Source organism: Rhinopithecus bieti, unplaced genomic scaffold (genome assembly GCF_001698545.2).
Source record: "Rhinopithecus bieti isolate Rb0 unplaced genomic scaffold, ASM169854v2 scaffold_3067, whole genome shotgun sequence".
Classification (NCBI taxonomy): Eukaryota; Metazoa; Chordata; class Mammalia; order Primates; family Cercopithecidae; genus Rhinopithecus; species Rhinopithecus bieti.
Window position 1 is genome coordinate 2985307 of NW_016804208.1, and position 19443 is coordinate 3004749.

The 19443-nt window shown below is 32.9% G+C and overlaps 1 long non-coding RNA gene across 1 annotated transcript in view; it reads left to right on the plus strand.

Moving 5' to 3' along the window:
- The window catches only part of LOC108526429 (uncharacterized), a 17993-nt gene extending 9029 nt beyond the window's left edge, over nucleotides 1-8964 (plus strand). Inside the window, exon 3 of the long non-coding RNA XR_001884525.1 lies at nucleotides 8634-8964. This is a non-coding gene — a long non-coding RNA (uncharacterized LOC108526429). The remainder of the gene's footprint in view (nucleotides 1-8633) is intronic.
- The last annotated feature ends 10479 nt before the right edge of the window (nucleotides 8965-19443 follow it).

Here is a 19443-nt window from a genome sequence, read left to right on the forward strand (position 1 = left end):
TTCCTAATTTTTTTTTTTTTTTTTTTTTTTTTTGAGACAGAGTCTTGCTCTGTTTCCCAGGCTGGAGTGCAATGGCGTGATCGAAGTTTCCAGAGGTTCTCCTGCCTCAGCCTCCTGGGTAGCTGGGATTACAGACACATGCCACCATGCCCGACTAATTTTTGTATTTTTAGTAGAGATGGAGTTTGGTCATGTTGGCCAGGCTGGTCTCGTACTCTTAACCTCAGGTGAGCTGCCCACCTCGGCCTCCCAAAGTACTGGGATTACAGGTGTGAACCACTGTGCCTGGCCGAAATGGTTCCTAGTCTTAAGTACAAAAGTTAACACTATAAACATTTTGAAAAAAAAGCAGAACATCTTTTAAACATGGAATAGGCAATTACTTTTTAGACAGGACACGGAAAACACTAAATGTAAGAAGAAAAGAGATAAATCAGAAATCATTAAAATTAATACTTTGTGTTAATATGAATGACTTAAAAATCAAAAGGCAAGCCATATATTGGAAGAGAATTTTGTAACACCTATATTTGACAAAAGACCTGTATCCAGAGAATTAATGCTTATAACCCAATAGAAAGTAAAGAAATAATCAGACAAAAAACTTCAAAGATGGATTTACAAAGGAAGATATAAGTGGCAAGCAACTGCATGAAAAAGTGCTCGTTACCATTAGTAATGAGGGAAATATCAATTACAATGATAGCGAAATACCATTACATATTCCCTACTACAATGGCTAAAATTAAGACATCTGACAACACTAAATACTTGTGAAAATGTACAGAGCAGAAATTTTATATACTGCTGGTGAGATTTTAATATCATCCTTTCAAAACAACTTGGCAGTTTCTTATAACATTAAATATTTGTTTACCCATCAAAAGGAAAACTTGTGTCAAAAAAAGCCCTTGTAAAAATTGTTCATAGCAGCTTATGCATAATGGTCCAAATACGGAAGCAACTCAAATGTCCATCAAGGGGTGAATAGATAAATAATATGTTCATTTTTATAGCTGACTGTGTTAATAAACCACAGTTTATTAGTATAAAAACATGAATGAAATTCAAAACCAAACATGTTACAAAGCCAGATAGAGAAGTTTATTTACTCTATAATCTATTTATATGAAATTCTTAAAACAGAAAAATATTTCAGCTATCACTGTGATGGAAATCAGAATTGTGATTGCCTTAATGCTGAAGAATTAACTAGAAAGGGGTATAAAGGAACTTTCTGGGAATCATGGAAATGCTGTATGTCTTGATTGGGTTGTTAGTTTCATGGGATTATACACTTTCAAAGGTCATCAAATTGTACTCAAAATCTGATGATTAATAGTATATAAATTGCTTCAGTTAACTTTTTTTAATAAGCAATTACTATAACATGTTTAGTAAACCTTCCACTTAATGTAATGAGGAGCATGAACTCACACCCCTTTATGTACAAAAAGAAATAAGTAGACTAAACACACCAATTAAAGGTACTGTTTCTCAGTGTTTTTTTAAAAATCCAGATATATGTGAAGTACAAGACAGTCACCAAAACCAAGAGTCAGAAAGCTGAAAGAAAAAGATACGACAGGTAAATAAAACACAAAATGGGTGAAGTTATGTTAATAACTGAAAATAGAATTTCAGACAAAAAGTATTAGTGAAGATTCAGAATCTCCACATATTGATGAAAATGTCAAATTGCCAGGGAGACCAAAAATTCTAAACATGTATGATTCTAAGTAATCCATCATATAAAGTAAAACATTTACAGGACTACATTACAATGTGTCAAAAACTGTCATAATGAAAAAAAAAACTTAATATACCTCATGTATTTATAGATAAATAATGTAGACAATGAAAACAATAGGACTCGTGAATAAATTGGACACACCCTGATAATCCAGCAAAATCCATTCCCCATCTTAAGATCCTTAACCTTAAGCACATCTGCAAATTATATTTGTTATTTCTTTTAAGTTTTATTTTTTAAATTGCTACATGATTGTACATATTGATGGTGTTCCATGTGATGTTTTCCTACATGTATACATTGTATGATTAAATCAGGGTAATTAGCAAATCTATCACCTCAAACATTTATCATTTCCTTGTGTTGACAACATTCCAAATCCTCTCTTCTAGCTATTATGAACTACTGACACGGTTTGGCTCTGTGTCATCTTGAATTGTACTCCCATAATTGATTTGGGGGTATTCTCATACTTGAACTGTACTCCCATCTTGAATTGTACTCCCATAATTCCCACATGTTGTGGGAGGGACCCCGTGTGAGATAATTTGAATCTTGGGTGTGGTCCCCCCATATTGTTCTCGTGGTAGTAAGTCTCACGAGATTTGATGGTTTTGCGTCTTCCTCATTTTCTCTTGCCACTGCCATGTAAGCAGTGCCTTTCACTTCCCGCCAGGATTCTGAGACCTCCCTAGCCATGTGGAACTGTAAGTCCAATTAAACCTCTTTTTCTTTCCAGTCTTGGGTATGTCTCTATCAGCAATGTGAAAACGGACTAATACAGACAGCCTATGGTGCAATAGAAAATTGGAACTTATTCTTTCTAACTGTAATTTTACACCCATTGACCAAACTCTCACTTTCCCCATCTCCTTTCTACTCCCCGAAATAAGTCTTTTGTTATTGATTCAATCATTTGTTTATATCAGTATGGGCTCATGCATGTTTATTTTTACTTTGAGTTATAATCCAATACTTCTTTATTTATTTTGTTGCTTAAATGATTTGAACTTGCACAAAAATTTCAAAATGTAATTTCATTTTTTGTTTATGATTAATCTATGTTTGTACAAACATATTTCTAGTCATTTATCGAAACTTCTGTCCTTTCACCAAGGGCTGGATAGCTTCACATTTTGGTGAGGTGGGGATAGTTATATTACCCACCTCACAAATTGTAAGGATTAAAGGAATTCATATGCAAACAGCTTAAATCAGGGGTTTGGCAGTGACTGCATGTTACATGTCAGTTGCTCTTATTAGTTTGTCTATTGAGATATTGGGCCTCAAAGCAGCAGGCTGTCTCTCCATCTCTCATCTAACATCTGGAACTCTGAGAGGCTTGTTCATCAATTAAAGGCAAGTAAATAAGTATATAAATTATATATATGTCAAAAAATTATTAGAAGAAATATGTTACTAACATTAATGCTTTTGGGGCAATTTTGGCTAGAGGATCCTAGCAATAGTTATCAGAAAACAAGTGTTTCTCAGAACACAGTTTTTTTGGGAAATGTGTTTGGTAAATGCTACTCCAGTAGTTATGACACATGCAAATGATTAGCTTCCAAAAGTTTCACCATGTACCATAAAAAGATAAATAAAGATATAGGCCTTATTCCTTTTTTCCTGTCTATAGGAATTGTTTCTTTTGGGACACACAGGACTTGTCATTCAGTTGCATCTGGAAAGAGCCCAATTCTAAACATAACTTGAATTTTGCTTTGAATATAATAGGGCCATTTAATTTACATTTTTTCATGCCTGTGTTTCTCAGAACATTAGGTTTCTATTCATTCAAGTAGAATAATTTTTCATATCGACCATAGCAGAAAACAAGTGTCACTTCTTTTTCAGTTTGCATTACCTGACTCTAATCTCTCTTCAGCACAACCCTCAAGCATTCTCAGCCATAGAGGAGAGTAAATTGAAAACTCATAGAATAATTTTAAATATGTGCACAGCTGCACTGAAAACCAATTCTAAAAAGGGGCCTCCCTGCATTTTCCTCTCCCTTTCATAAGGTTTGACAATAAAATAATGCCTTTCAGTGACAAAGGGGCTCAAGCTTTCAGTGAGCAGAGCTCTCTATTCGGCCCAAACACAGACACCAGGATGACTGACTAGGGCTTCTGCCTCTCCTCTGACTCCCAGTGTCCAGCACATACAGAGGAAGGTCCTCTGTACCTTGTCGGCTGTCTGGGTATTTCAAATAAACCAGCAATTTCTCAGCACCTCTAGGACACCTCGGGGGACCACACTTTGATCTCTACATTAAAATTATTGGTAAAAAAAAAAGATACTACTAATATTTTTTCCTTTATTATTCTGTAAAAATCATCTTATGAAAATTAGCAAAAACCAGGCATCATCTCATGTAGAGTTTCTACCTATTATTTTGATTAGGCTTCATCTTCACTGCTTCTTATTAAGAATTTCCCCACATATATATGCCAGAAAATGTTTAAAAAAAACATATCTGTGACTCAATTCATTCTGATATCTATGGTCGTATATGGCAAATATTAGGGAAAGAAATCTTTAGAATATGAGATGAGTAACTCAAGTAATGTTTGGAAAGGTTATAGGGGTATATATAATGTCTTACAAGGCATATTGACATTTACTTATTGTGGTGTCAGAGAAAAACGCCTTAAGTTGCACGTTGAATAAATTAACCATATTTATTCCTGACAACTTGAGAAGCAGAAAATGTGTGGAAGTGTGCTCTGTGTGACATGGGAGCATTGTTAACAACATGAAAGATTAAACAATGTAATGCAAGTTTTTTTTTCAGAAACTCTCAATTATTTTTGAAAGAAAAACATCATGTATAACAATGTATAATCTAAAGCATTGTTAAACACATGATAGATATGTTTTACTCTTTTCTTGTATATAAACACATGCGCATACAACATACAGCAATTTCTTGACTCTAGGACATAATCTACCTTGTATTTTACCTAATACATTGAGAACTGTAACTAATAATAAACCAGTGATCAAGAGTGAAAATGAATGATTTCAAAATATGGCTTAATGGATTCACGTTATCAGTGTTTCTCTTTATTAATTACATAGGAAGGCTGCACTTTAAGCTTTGAGTGTTATGCTGGTATGAATCAGAAGGCTAACATTACTTTTTGAAAAACATAATTTTACCATATCAATTGTATATATTTACCTTATGTCATGTGTTTGTGTCCCCCAAAATGGTATGTTGAAGTCCTAAAAATCCTCATGCCTATTAATAAACTATTTGGAAATAGGACATTTGTAGATGTAATCAAGTTAAGATGAGGTCATACTGGATTAGTGTGAGCCCTCAATCCAATCACTGGTGTCCTTAAATAAGGAGACACAGACAGAAACACAAGCAGAAAGGTGTATGAATACAGAGATTAGGGTGATGCGTCTAAAAGCCAAGGAAGGCCAAGGATTGCTGACAATTACTAGAAGGTAGGAGAGAGGCATGGAACAGATTCTCTCTCAAAGATGACACTTTTATTTTGGACTGCTAGCTTCCAGAACTGAGAGAGAATAGATTTCTATTATTTTCAGCTAGTTTATGGTTCTTTGTTGTGGAAATCCTGGAAAACAAAACTACAGAAACTAAAACTATAAAATATTATTTTTTAAAATTAAAATTACCTAAAATTACAAAATCCAGAGCTAGTGAGAGCATTTACCTGTCCAGATTGTATTTTGTTAAAATGTTTCTTTGGCTTTATACATGTTTTTCTATGTTTTTTTGGTTCTTTATATGTTTACCTATTTATCACATTTGTGGTAGTCAAGTCTATTAATAATTTCCTTTTGATATATCATTTTGGTATCATACTAAAAGAAATTCCCCATTATAAAACAGAATTTACTTAAACACTTTTAATATTACATCTCAATCTCTCATTCCCCCCTTTCCTGCTCCCCTTTCTTCCTTCCTTTATTGCAAAGTGAGAAGCAGAGCTTCATGTTTTTAACAGCCAGCAAAACGTCTCAGCATTACATATAATCTGTTATCTTTCCTAAAATGATTTAAACTATCACCTTGTTGTATATATTACATCCGTGAACCAAAAATAAACTTATAAGCCTCTCAACCAACTGAATGGACCCCTCCTATCCACCAAGGGCATTCTAAAGTAAACTTGAAATACTAGTTCAGGCTATAGTGAAAATGGGTAGTTGGACATGCCTCATTATACCTTCCTCCCTTTGGAATTCAGGCACAGTTGATCAGTTTTAACATTAAAACAGGCACCTTAAGACTGTCAGAACAGACTTTTTAAGTCTGATAAGAAGTATTTACTATCTCTTCTCTCTGAAGCCTACTTCAGAGAGAGGTGTCCTCTGCATAATAAGAACTTCAGTATCCACAACCCCTTATCTCAACCTAGACACTCCTTTCTATTGATCCAGGTCTTTAGACTTTCACAGTCAATTGATCCAATTTCCAATCAGAAAATATTTGAACCCACCTATGACCTGGACACACCCCCTCACCCACACCTCACCACCCACTTTGAGAGTTGTCCTGCCTTTCTGGACTGACCAATGTATATCTTACTTGCATTGATTGATGTCTTATGTTCCCCTAAAATGTATAAAACCAAACTGTAGCCTGACCACCTTGGGCACATGCTGTCAAGACCTCCTAAGATTGTGGCACAGGAATGTGCTTAACCTTGGCAAAATAAAGTTCTAAATTGATAAAGAGTTGTCTTAGATAGTTTTTAGTTTACACACCTTATATGCCATAAACTTACATTTGTGCTTTCTATTCTGGTTCATTGATCTTCCTGTTATTAAAAAACATCATGTAGTTTTAAATATCAGTATATAATATTTTCAAAGAGGCTTTAATTTACACCTTATTATGTCTTTTTTGGTCCAGATTTTCTCAATTCTTAAGTATATTATCCCAAATAAAATTTAGAACTATTTCTCAAGAGTCATTTTATTTAATTTTTATCTTATTGCTTATATTATTAGAAAAATAAAAATATTACACCAACTATTATAAGATTTTAGCATATGTGTTTTAAGTTAGGCATAATTACGTGAAAAATATAAAAATTCATGTTAAAATAATAATTCCTCAGCAAGAAAAATTTCACAGGGCAAAAAGTTGTATTCCTATAATCATATATAAATTAATTTCAATCTTACCATTTAGTTAATAAAATAATNATTCTTAAGTATATTATCCCAAATAAAATTTAGAACTATTTCTCAAGAGTCATTTTATTTAATTTTTATCTTATTGCTTATATTATTAGAAAAATAAAAAGATTACACCAATTATTATAAGATTTTAGCATATGTGTTTTAAGTTAGGCATAATTACGTGAAAAATATAAAAATTCATGTTAAAATAATAATTCCTCAGCAAGAAAATTTCACAGGGCAAAAGTTGTATTCCTATAATCATATATAAATTAATTTCAATCTTACCATTTAGTTAATAAAATAATGTCAAAATGCTGTTTCTCTAAATATTTACGCCATCTATCCTCATCTCTTCCTAACACACATCAGCAAAATTTTGCATCCTTACACAAGTAAGCCATAGTCATGACCAAGTATGTTTTTCGCAAAATTTTTATCATACTTAGCAGTCATAAGTTTTGTAAAAGTGTAGTAATTGTTCACTCTTTTTTTAAATCTTGCTTTTCTAAGTTGGGTAAGAATTCTCTTTAGTTTTAACTGTACTTTCATCATCACATATGCTGTATTTGCAGTTTTTCCAAATTTCCCTATTGTCCTTCACTTTGTTTCTATACTTGGAACAATGCAGCACTAAACATGATTTCATTTAAATACTTTGTACTTAGTAAATTTACAAAATGGATTGGTTGGTCTTTACTTTTTAAAATATATTTTGTTTTTTGAGATATTTCAATGCAGTTATAATTTACATCTATACGATTACTCTTGAATTTGAGTATCTCTTCATTTTTCATTGGCCTTTTGAAAATATTCCTTTTAATAACATCAATTCATGTGTGCCATTTTTAAGTAAACATTTTATTTTGCGTTAAATGTAGATTCACATCCAGAACTATCTCATGTATTTACCTAGTGTCCTCCAGTGGTGGGAAGGGGGATTCAAAACGTTATGCCATTTTTTATTACATCAATTTTTGTTGTTAATCTCTAAGAAGTAATTTGGACAGCGTAGAAATTAATTTTGTCTTTCTACTGTGATACTTTTGGTTCTGCTAATTGTTCATTGACAGAATTTATGATATCTTTTCCTATAGACATCTTTCTTTCAATAGCTTTACAATTTTATTCTCGATTAGAGAAGACTTTTCTATACTCAATTAATATTTTGCTTTCTAGATTTACTTGCAGGAACTTAATTTCTTTGTGAAATTATTAACTATTTCACCTGTCTAGATTTTAATTTTGAATATAGTAAAGTTGGGGATACCTATGTTCCCTTCATGTTGAATATGTTGTTTCTAGTAATATTTACAGTAGTGTACATCATTTTCCACTGCATCAATGTTTTTATATTCATATATTAACATGTCATATTTAGGGATTTAATTATGGTTTTCCAATTGTGTTCCATTAGTTTCTCTGTATTTCTATACCACTACTAAATTATTTTGATTATAGTGTCTGCTTCCTATACTTTAATATATTTGTGAGAAAATGCTCTGCTAAAATTTTTTAGGGTATTATCATTGATTCTCATTTGATTACTGTTGCAGATACTTCTGCTACACTCAATTACTTCCCTTAGTCTGACTCTAATTTAAGCAGCATCTACATTGGATGCTTCCTTTAGAGCTCAGACTTCCTGTCACTGTCAGCTCCCTGGACAAAGTCAATGTCTCATCCAGCATCTTTTCACTTTCAACTTCAGGACGGTTTCAAGACTGGTATCTGTTTGGCCCGAGTAGAAGTGCAGCGGTTAATGAATATACCCTGGAGCTATACTCAAAGAACACTGGAAGAAAGCTGGCGGCCATCCAGAACCTGATGGACAGTTCCTGGGAGACATTCTTTGCACTTCTTAGGTAGTCCAGCGAATTGAGCATCTAGTGCCTATAAACAGAAACCATGATCATGCATCTCTTACAGGTGCAATTTACTGCTCTCATTTGCCCAATCCCTTCACTCTTGGCATCTGAGATCATCTCCTAAATAAACCATTTGCCCTCAAATCTTTATTTAGGATTTTTGCTCAAGTGAATACAAACCAAAATAATTTTGAAGATTAGTTAATTCTTTGAATACGTCTTTTACGAATTCATTAAGATTACATTAAATGCCTATATTAAACTTGAAAGAACTGATAATTTTATAATGATATCCAAGTACTTGCTATATATAATTTTAGATTTGTTTAGGTGGTGTTTTATGTCTGCTAATGGATTTATTATTTTGTTTCAGATAGATATTGTGCCTTTTCTAGGTATTATTTCTTAAGTATTTTCAAATATTTATTGTTTTAATTTCACAGTTACCAATGAAATATTTTTATTCATTTTACTCTTAGTTGGGCTAAAATAACAAATTTTCTTCACTCAAACAACCCTAAAAACTTTGCATATAAATTCAGTCTTTCCCTTTCTTCCTTTCTCTCTTCCTCCCTCCCTTTTCCTTCCTTATTTTCCTTCCTTCTTTTTTCTTCTTTCTTTAATAGAGTCTTAGCGATATGTCAAGTTTTCATCTTTTCATTCAGAAAAACAAGGTGATTTTATCTCTTCTAAAATGTATGCAAGTCACTTCATTTTCATTTCTTATGCATTTGTCAAATCTTCCAGGGAAATGTTAAACAACGCTGATAGTAGACATCCTTGTCTAGATGATGATTTAAAACAAAATTATTCATTGTGTCACCATTTTATATAATATTTCCTACTAGATATTGATAGATGGCCTTTATTATATTTATCTAATTGCCTTCTTGTCCACTGATACTTCACAGTTTTTTAACAGGCAGCTCTGTTGAATTGTATCAACTGCCCTTTCAGCATTTACTGATATAGTAATATGATTTTTTCCTCTTCTTTATTTTTGATGCAGTTGATTTACTGAGAAGTAGCTGAACTTCGAAAATATTGGTATACTATTTTAGAAAAAAAAGTAAAATACCAGCCAGTAACCTATATCACATAAGTTTGAGTACTCTTCTAAATGTTGTAGTATATGTTCTAAACTAGTAAATTATAGATGGCGTTATTTAGAAGACACACTGATATAGTTTGGATATTTGTCTCCAAATATCAAATCTCAAGTTTGGTATCTCAAATTTGATTTCCATTGTTGGAAGTGTGGCCTAGTAGGAGGTGTTTGGGTCATGAGAATGGATCCTTGATGAATGCCTTAGTACTCTCCTAAGAGAAATGAGTGAGTTTGTGCTCTATTAATTCCCACAGAAGTTGATTGTTGAAAAGAACCTAACGCCTTCTCCTCTCTCTCTTTCTCTCACTTGCTCGCTCTCTCACTGTGTGATCTCTGCATGACAGCTCCCTTTTGACTTTTACCTTTCACCATGAGTGCAAGCAGCTTGAGACCCTCACCAAAAGCAGATGCTGGCACCAAGTTTTTTGTATAGCCTGAAGAATAATGAGTCAAATAAACCCCTTTTCTTTTAAATTAGCTAGCCTCGGGTGTTGCTTTACAGCAACATGAAAGGATGAAGACACACAACAGTGGTTCTAGTCATTCAATATTTAGGCTGCTCCCCACCTGGAAAAATCTAGCCTTCTTGTGCCATTAGAGAAACAGGACAAAAAGGAGGTTGTTGTGCTGTCGAGGGAATTGGGATTGGGACATTAGGAATATACCTGGAACCTAGGAAATTTTTCTGAATGATTCTGGGTGCTGCCATGTCCAGGGATAAAAATTAATAAACAACTGTAGTAATTCATCCATGCAGGACCATTGGGACTCAGATGTTTCATGTATAAACCTTTGAGTGACCCCACCAGGTAAAAATCCCTGACTGAAAGAGATGTTTCAAAATTGAGACAATACGAAATAAACAGCAAATGAACACTGTTACAAATAATATCATCACACATTGCAAAGATAAAATAGGCTGTAACTTCAAACATTTTTTACCTTGCTGGGTCTGCACATGTTTTGCATATAAACTAGTGATTTTGTTTTCCTATTTCTTATACCAACTTTTTAATATAAAGATTTTTGGTGGTTAATTCTATAACTTATTCCTTAGGTTATAGAATATTTTGGGGGACTGTAATGAACCAGAAAATGAATAAATCTTATGCAGAGCGAGCCACAAAAACTGATACGATTTTAGTCATCCAATTTGGGGAGAGATTGAGCAGTGCTTTATTTTTTGGTCAAAAGATGCATTATGTTGTGTTTATTGCTATTATTTTAGTGTTACAATTTATGGATGGGTAGGTAAGTATTATAACTGTTGAGTAGACAAAGCCTATACTGTGTTGCATATAACCAATTGATATTTGATACCCACTTCTACTTCCTTCTAGTACATTTTTATTTACAGAAGAGGCTGCAGAGGTAAAACAAAACAAAACAAAACCACCTCATCCTTCTTTGTAATATTTACGGGTGCAAATAAGTTTCCATCATATAGATTCATTTACTCAAGTTTGTGTAACAGGCTTTGCTTGGACAGCTTTCTATTTATGTTTTCCAGTAATGTGGGGGAGGTGTGACTATTAACAGAACACATTCAGAGGTAACCACCGCTAGATTTATCATTCAAAGATCAAATTACTTAAGTCAGTTCCACAAGACAGCAACATGCATAGCTTCCTGATACCAACCACTCTATTTCTATCTTATCCTTTTCCTTTTATGTATTTTTCTGCATTGAATTTGATTTTCTTCAACATACAAAAAGTGATTTCTGTTTTTTTTTTTCAATGATACAGATTCATTGGAGGTAGGAAAACAAGTTCAGGAAGGGAAAGGAAAAGCAATTATGTTCTAAATGTTTTAACCTTTGGAAAAAAATAAAAGAGAAGAAATAATAGAGAAATTGGAAGGTAATAGAAGCGGAATAATGCATCTTATTGTGGGAAATAATTGAAATATTGCTTATAATAAAAAATCATGTATCTGATTACATGCTAGAAAAAGAATAGAACCTATGAATTAAAAAATAAAAAATTAACAAATCTCAAATTTATTCACAGGAAAAATGGAATAATGATTATTTATTTCTCAATCATTTAATTTTTGTCTTAGGGTTTAGATGTTTTGCACTTGATCTTCCAGGCCACTTATTGGAATCTCAAGAGTGATTATTTAGATCTGTGGGGTTGGTATTGAATTTTTTTTTCTTTAGAAACACAGTTTTCTCAGCTTTTTATGCCTTTTTATATTGAATATTTTTAAGTAAATGCATTTGGGTAATTGAATTTAATCTTTCTGCTTCTAAGGTAGGTTACAACGAATTGAATACAAACTTTAACAAAGTGATATTTGGTTATTAAGATTGAGCTTTAGAAAGATGTCCATCCATCTCATATTAATATATAAAATGCAGTTCGATTTATCAGGTTGTTGAAAAGGTAATTACAGTTTCTAGGAAAGGGATGGTAATGTTAAGGTCATTGTCATGGAAAAAAAGGTAACTTTTGGGTCTTTGCCATGCCATTTGTAAACTGTCATGGCACTGGTGGGAGTGTCTTATGCCAATAAGCAATGAGGGGAGCTAGGGATTGCTTTCTGGGCCATTTGCTGGTTCCTTCCAGTTTTTTCATTTTATTCTGTCTGGACCAGATTCTGTTTTGGTTAGCAGAATTGTGGCAGGAAACAGATCCTGCCAGATCTCTACCTTACTTCTTTTTAAAATAACTCAAGTCCAGGTTCTTTCTTCAGTGTTGTGAACCAGTTCATAGAAGGCATGCAAGTGTCTGCTTGAGCAAACCTGAAATGTATAGGCAGTTCTCAAGGTAATCCCTTTTCTGGTCCTGTCAGCTAGTTTCTTATACTTGGATTCTTAGGAGTAAACAAATAGCAATCCTTGCATTCTTTAAATGCCAAAGACCTGTACCAAATTCTCCATATGCTTCTCTTGGTATCAACCTCACTGGAATTAAAGTAGAAGGAAAGCATCTTCAGTCTTCTTCAAAGATCCCTCCACTTTAGTATATGACAGTTGTCTATAAAGACATTCTTACTCTGCAGTTTCTTTAGCCCAACCAGATGAGACTTCTGGTCCTTCCTAATAAGAATTGTCTAGGTTAGTAATGTGTTAACAGCCTCAAAATATGTCTTATAATAACAGCATGGCTCACTGGACAGTAGTTTCTGAGCCTTAGGCCTTCTTTCGAAAGGCCTTTCTTCCATGGCAAAAGAAAAATTATAATTAATGACCTCTTACAATTGTTTTGCCAATAAAAATAGGCAAAATGTTTTTGTTTTTATAGCACAGATTCTGGTGTATAAATAGATGATAGTCTAGATCTTTAAATATTTTGTCAATTTTATTAGCCTAGTATCAACGTGGTAATCTCTTACACTACTGTTCTATCACTGCCAGCTTATATTCATATTTCCCTAATTTTTATATATTAGAATACTATTGTGCATTTCCTTTCCTCATTATCAACTATTACTGTTTTTGTATAGTTGACATTTGTGATGTTACTGAGTGCTGTTTTCCCTGTATTTGACTTTGTATGGTATCACCAAATTTATCCATTTCCTTCCTTCCTTCTATATATTTTTTGTTATACTTTTACCTATAGTTTCGCTTCTCAGTGTTATAGTTCATTCTATTTCATTGTAATCTTTTAGATACAATAAAGTCAGGATTGAGTTTTCTTATTGAATGTGTTTGTTAACCAAACTAAACACATTTGCAAATTTTTTGTCTCATGTTCATCAACAATATTGATAAGGCATATAAAAGACTGGAAATACAGTCTTTTACCATTCACCTTCAGAATCCACGATCCTTTGGTGGTTTTGCATCAAACGTTGATCAGGAGAGGTCTATCCTGAACTCATTTATTTTCTTTTTTTGATTTGTATAATTTGAATCTTCTGCCTGGATTCTTATAGAATATTTTCTTTGCAATTAAAGTTCAATCCTTTAATTAAACGATGCTTTGGCATTAGTTAATTTGCCTTACTTTAAGTCATCATTTAAAAAATCATATATTGAATTTTTTGTATAATGCTTTTGTTGTTTATGAACATTAACTATATAAATATTTTTCTCTAAAGTTTGTCTGCTGTATTCATTGACAAATTGTTGTGTGGTCATATATCTTTGCTATTCAATGACATTTGCAAAGTGCAATTTCAGTTTAGTAGTTTCTCTCTCTTCCCACTTTGCTTTCTGTTGATGACATATACCTATTGTAGAAAACAAGGTAGAGCTCCTACAAACTTTTTCTACATTAAACACAAAGTCTCACTCAGAATGTAATATCTTATACAACTGTAATTCTAAATTACTAACAAGGGGAAGAAACCTAAGTCACATTTTAAATTTTAATCCTTCACCCACACATATTTTCTACTTATATAAAATTAATCCTGTACAATATAATATCTTACTATATCACACTTTTCATATCAACTACATAAAATCAAAGTGTCTGGTAATGAGATAATAATTGAATATGTTATAATAACTGCCTTACCCTCTCTGAATCTTTTTATAGCACAGAAGTAGATATGATATTTATGAAAATTAGTTAATGGGATATGTTTTGTTACATTTAATTTAGATTTATGTTTCAGAAAACATTAAGAGTTTTATGAAGTGAAAACCTCAAGGATAATGCAGATACGTAGAACACATGGAAGATAAATGAGAGTGGTTAGGAAACTGAAATGAAAATTTTATGAACTTATAGACATGTTGTAACTGCTCAACAGCCTTCCATTTAAAATGAATCTTAGAGTGAGCCTCAGGTAATGAGCTTAAATATTGTTACACGTAGAGTCAAAGGAGTTTGCTGTTTTATAGAGCATGAACATTGCTGTCATGTTCATAGTCCATGTTTAATCAAGTTTTTGCTTTCTTCTATAGTTTAATATGAAAATCATGTAACTACCCTAAACTACACATAGATAATCTATAGCATTTGTGACAAGACATTTTCTCTAAGAATCACTGAAATTACATTGATACTTCATTGTTTGCTATGAGCAAAATATGTGGGTGTAGAGTGTGAGTAGAAGTGAGTGGGAGGACCCACAAGGGGATAATAAAAACAAAGTTTGGATATTATTATCCTTTTATACATGCCAAATGCATAAAACTAGCATTAACACCTCTACTTTGGCCTACAAAAAGAAGCTGAAAGACCTAAAAATGTCAATTCTTGAGCACTAAAGTAAGAAAACTTTTATTTTTATAACTAGGAAACAATAATTTGTGGTTACAATGTATTGTCTTCACATTCATACACTCATTAAAGCCTCAGTCTTCTGAGGGAAGTAGCTGTTTGGTAGTGTACTTTCAACATGAGTGAAATGAAATCAAGAAGTCAAATAGTTGGGGCAAAATTACAATATTAATATACTTTATGGTTCCCATGGATCTTGGTTTTATTTTGGCTCCAAGTATGATGGCTCTTCTACTGCATTATACTAACTTGCTGATATCTTTTAGGCTTAATAGCTTTCGATCACTTATTTTAGATAAAATTTAATTTATGCTTTAGTGAATATTTATGTATAAAAGACATATAAATAAAGAAATGTATAATGGAAAATTTATCCCTCCCAAATTCTCTACATAGAGAAACTTTGTTTAAATTCAGATGATATTAGTTTCAATTACATGCAAATTAGCCAAACAAGTGAGTTAAAATGCTAAGATCAATATGATATCCCATATTTTGAGTCAAATAGTTGAAAACCATGGAAAAGAAATGATATCTGAGACTGTATCTTTTAAAGCCATATAAAATAAAGACAAATTCTCATTTAAAGCTTTCATAAAACCAGAACAAGTTAAGGCTATTAAAAAATGCACTTCTGAAAGTAGGGGTTTGGTGTTTTTTTATTTAGAAAATATTCAAAAAATGAACAAATTCTATGTAGTTCTATCATGATTTTATTTCGTGGATATAAGTGATTAGAAGAATATTCAGTTTTAGAGAGAGCAGCTTTTATGACAAATAGACAATTTTGAAAACTCTAAACTACAGAGGAGTGCATCAAGAAATGCCTTGGGACTATGTTGAATAGTAGGTCTTTGATTTTATTATTTTCTATTTCATTTAATACTATTTTATGCTTTAGATTAGTCCTAGAGCCAGAGAAGAAATTCTAAGTACCATGTGTTTTATACTTGTTCTCCATCAGTACCTTTCATAAAATGTGTGCTATTTGCTAATATATATATATTTACAGTTTTGTGTGACAAACTGAATCCAGAACGTAAGACTCACACTATTATCTTTTTTACCCCTTACATAGTCATCATTAGTAAAGTATAACTGAATATTTTCTTGCTGATGCATAAGATCAGGCTGCTCACTAGCCAGTATCTATAGCTCAGAAGTGTTGGCTGAGGTTAAAAAACAACATATCAAAGTAGGCAAATAGAAGTAAAGAGTGTGACCTTATGTTCAGCAACTATATTAAAAGGGATTTTTTAAAGTGTTATCTTTGAGGGAATATATTTGAAAGAATTTTGGATAATTTTGCTTAGTGCAGTGAAAATCAAGGCAGTTAAGTTTCCTTCCAGTTAATCTGATTTCCTCTGTGTTTGCTCATCAAAATAGTCTGTATTTAAGCTTTTGAAGAATCTATTTGTGTGCCATCATGTTAATTGAATGGTCTAGGCTTTAGAAAATGACACAGTGACAGGGATTATGTTGCCTAATTCTGTCTTATCTTTTCTTGTGCCTTGATATAGCTTTAAGAAGACAATAGTAACTTCAGATAGATTTAAGTATCATTAAAATAAAAGATCAATTAATGGCACACAAAGCTTTTACCTAGCACTATGCTAATTTCCTTGAGCAAATTAGTGAAAAGGTAAAGTACTGCAAAAGATAAACTAGATTTTGGAATTGGAGTAGAGAAAGGGTTGAGTTTTCAATTAAATTGATTTTACATAGAGTAGGAGTTTATAGTAGAGATGTTTAGCCTACAATTGTATATGTGTGTTTGTAGTTTATGATAGCTGTCTTGTAGTAAAATCTACAGATAGAAATAAAAGGGATACATTTTAGAATGAGGAGAACATTGGAAAAGCCAAAGAAACCAATGAAACATCAATTTAAGGTGAAAATCGAGAAGGAAAATCTTGCACTGCATTTGAAATGAATGAGTAAAATAATAGGTGAAGAGATCAGAGATAATAATGACACAGGTGCTAAAAAAGCAGAATGGTTTTCACAGAAAATAGAATGAAAATAGTGTTAAATATAGCCAAATAATCAAATAAGAAGGGATATCTATGAACTTTTCTCTAGGAGATACTTGTGGAACTAGTCGTTTCTATAACACAGTTTAAGAATGCTGCATTAAAAGAAATAAAATAAATGTCTACTGATGTGAGGTCCATAGTAAATGTGAATCAATTAAGCCATATATTTTCAATAGTGAGTTTCCTCATTTAACTCAGAAATTTAGAAATAAATATTTAAGTGGAAAGAATAAACTTCGAAGAAGTTGCTTTTCAAAGTTCAATGAGAAATTAACATGAGATGATATCGGTGTCTTGTCACAATGTCAAAAAATGTAGTAATTTTAGACGGTTTAGAGTTTTCCATCAGCTGCTGTGCTTTACGGACTCTCACTATAAACGAAGGAAATGGCATGAACATCTAAATTAGGAATTAACTCTGATACCACGGAAGGAAAAGTGTAGCATGGGTAGCTAGCCGTACAACAAAATGTCGTGCTCCCTTTCATGGTGTTGAGCAGATTCTGGGAAGTGACTGTGGTCCAAGAACTAGTTGTTTTCGTGGTAGATTATTTCTAAAACAAACCGTGAGTAGCTCTGACCAAAGAAAGGTGAGTGGAAGTGATGTGTGTGACTTCCAGGCTTAGATGAATAAAAGCAGGTGTCCCTTTTTTGTCATTTTGTTCTTATGCCAGTTAGACATTCACACACAAGTTGACCTTGTTAAACCCATAAGCCTGAGATTCTGAGTGACTTAGAATGGAAAAGCACACTGCATCTCTCCCAATTTCTGCTCCCTATGACTGGATTTTGATAAATCAAGAGATGAACTCTATTGTGTGAAACCACTGAGAGTTTGGTAATTATTTATTGCATAACATAACTAATAAAATGTTTATGAATAAATGGAGCTTAAGTGAAATTTTAGGTGGCTTGGAATATCTGTCCACACAGGAATGGTTGAAAATGTTTACTGTGGTTGTGGAGGCATGAATTACTTGAGTCCTGATGTAGGTGAATAGCAGAGTCACAGGGTGTCAGGAGGGCAGTGAGGTAACACAAGTAACCAGAAAGACATTTGTGCTAAGACCGAGGTTACATCAAGTTAAAATTCATAATGAGTTCTCATTTATAATAATAATTTTAAAACACATAATTTATTATGCAACTTTTGTATTTATCATCACACTTATTAATTACAACTAAACTACAGATCAGGAAGAACAAAATATTATTCTTCTCATTTTAAAGATGAAGAAACTAAGGCTTAGAGAAGTTAAATAAATATTTCATTTCCGAGGCCATAGTACTAGCATGTTATAAAATCACACTTCTTTTTTTCAGATGCGACACTAACAGTTAAACGCAGTTAAGGTGGTGAGAAATCGTGAATTCCTGGTTATGCTGAAAGCAGGAGTATAAAATCATTTGTTGCTTCAAATTGTCTACAGAAGTGGAAATACCAAAAGTGTATTAGTCTGTTCTCACACTGCTGTACATACCTGAGACTGGGTAATTTATGAAGAAAAGAGGTTTAATTGGCTCATAGTTCTGCAGGCTGTACAGGCTTCTGCTTCTGGGGAGACCTCAGAAAATTACAATCTTGGCAGAAGGTGAAGAGGAAGCAAGCACATATTCACATGGCCGGCAGGAGAGGGAGACAGACAAAGAGAGGGGAGGTGCTACACACTTCCAAACAACCAGATCTCATGAAAACTCTATCATGAGAACAGATAGGGAGAAGTCCGCCCCGTGATTCTGTCACGTCCCACCAAACCCCTCCTCCAACACTGGGAATTACAACTGGACGTGAGATTTGGGTGGGAACACAGAGCCAAACCATATCAAGAAGTGAGCAGACAACAGTGGTAATTATCTGGAGGAGACAATAAAGAAGACAGCGCAATACTCAAGAAGCAGCATTAAGAAAATGGGGAAGGAAGTTAAGCTATCCCTTTCAGTTGGTAAATTAGGGTCAAAAGAAAGGACATCAAAAGATGCATTGATATCAATTTAAAGACAAATGCGTAAAGCCCATAAAGCATCAAGTTACTATACTATATGTTACCTTAGTGAGTAAATCTATACCATATGTTGCTTTAGTGCACAACTTAATGAAGAGATATGTGAATTACCTTCAAGTAATGTTTGAGTTCTCACTACATGAAAATATCTTAAGTGGGATCCATAGATCTCAGATGTAGTTCCTGCTCTGGAGTTTTCAACGCAGTAGACACTACTGTATTGTTTTATGTGGTGTAAAATATATATATATTAGATAAAATATAATTATATATGTTATATAATAATATATATTATAAAACTTATATATAACATATTTAAT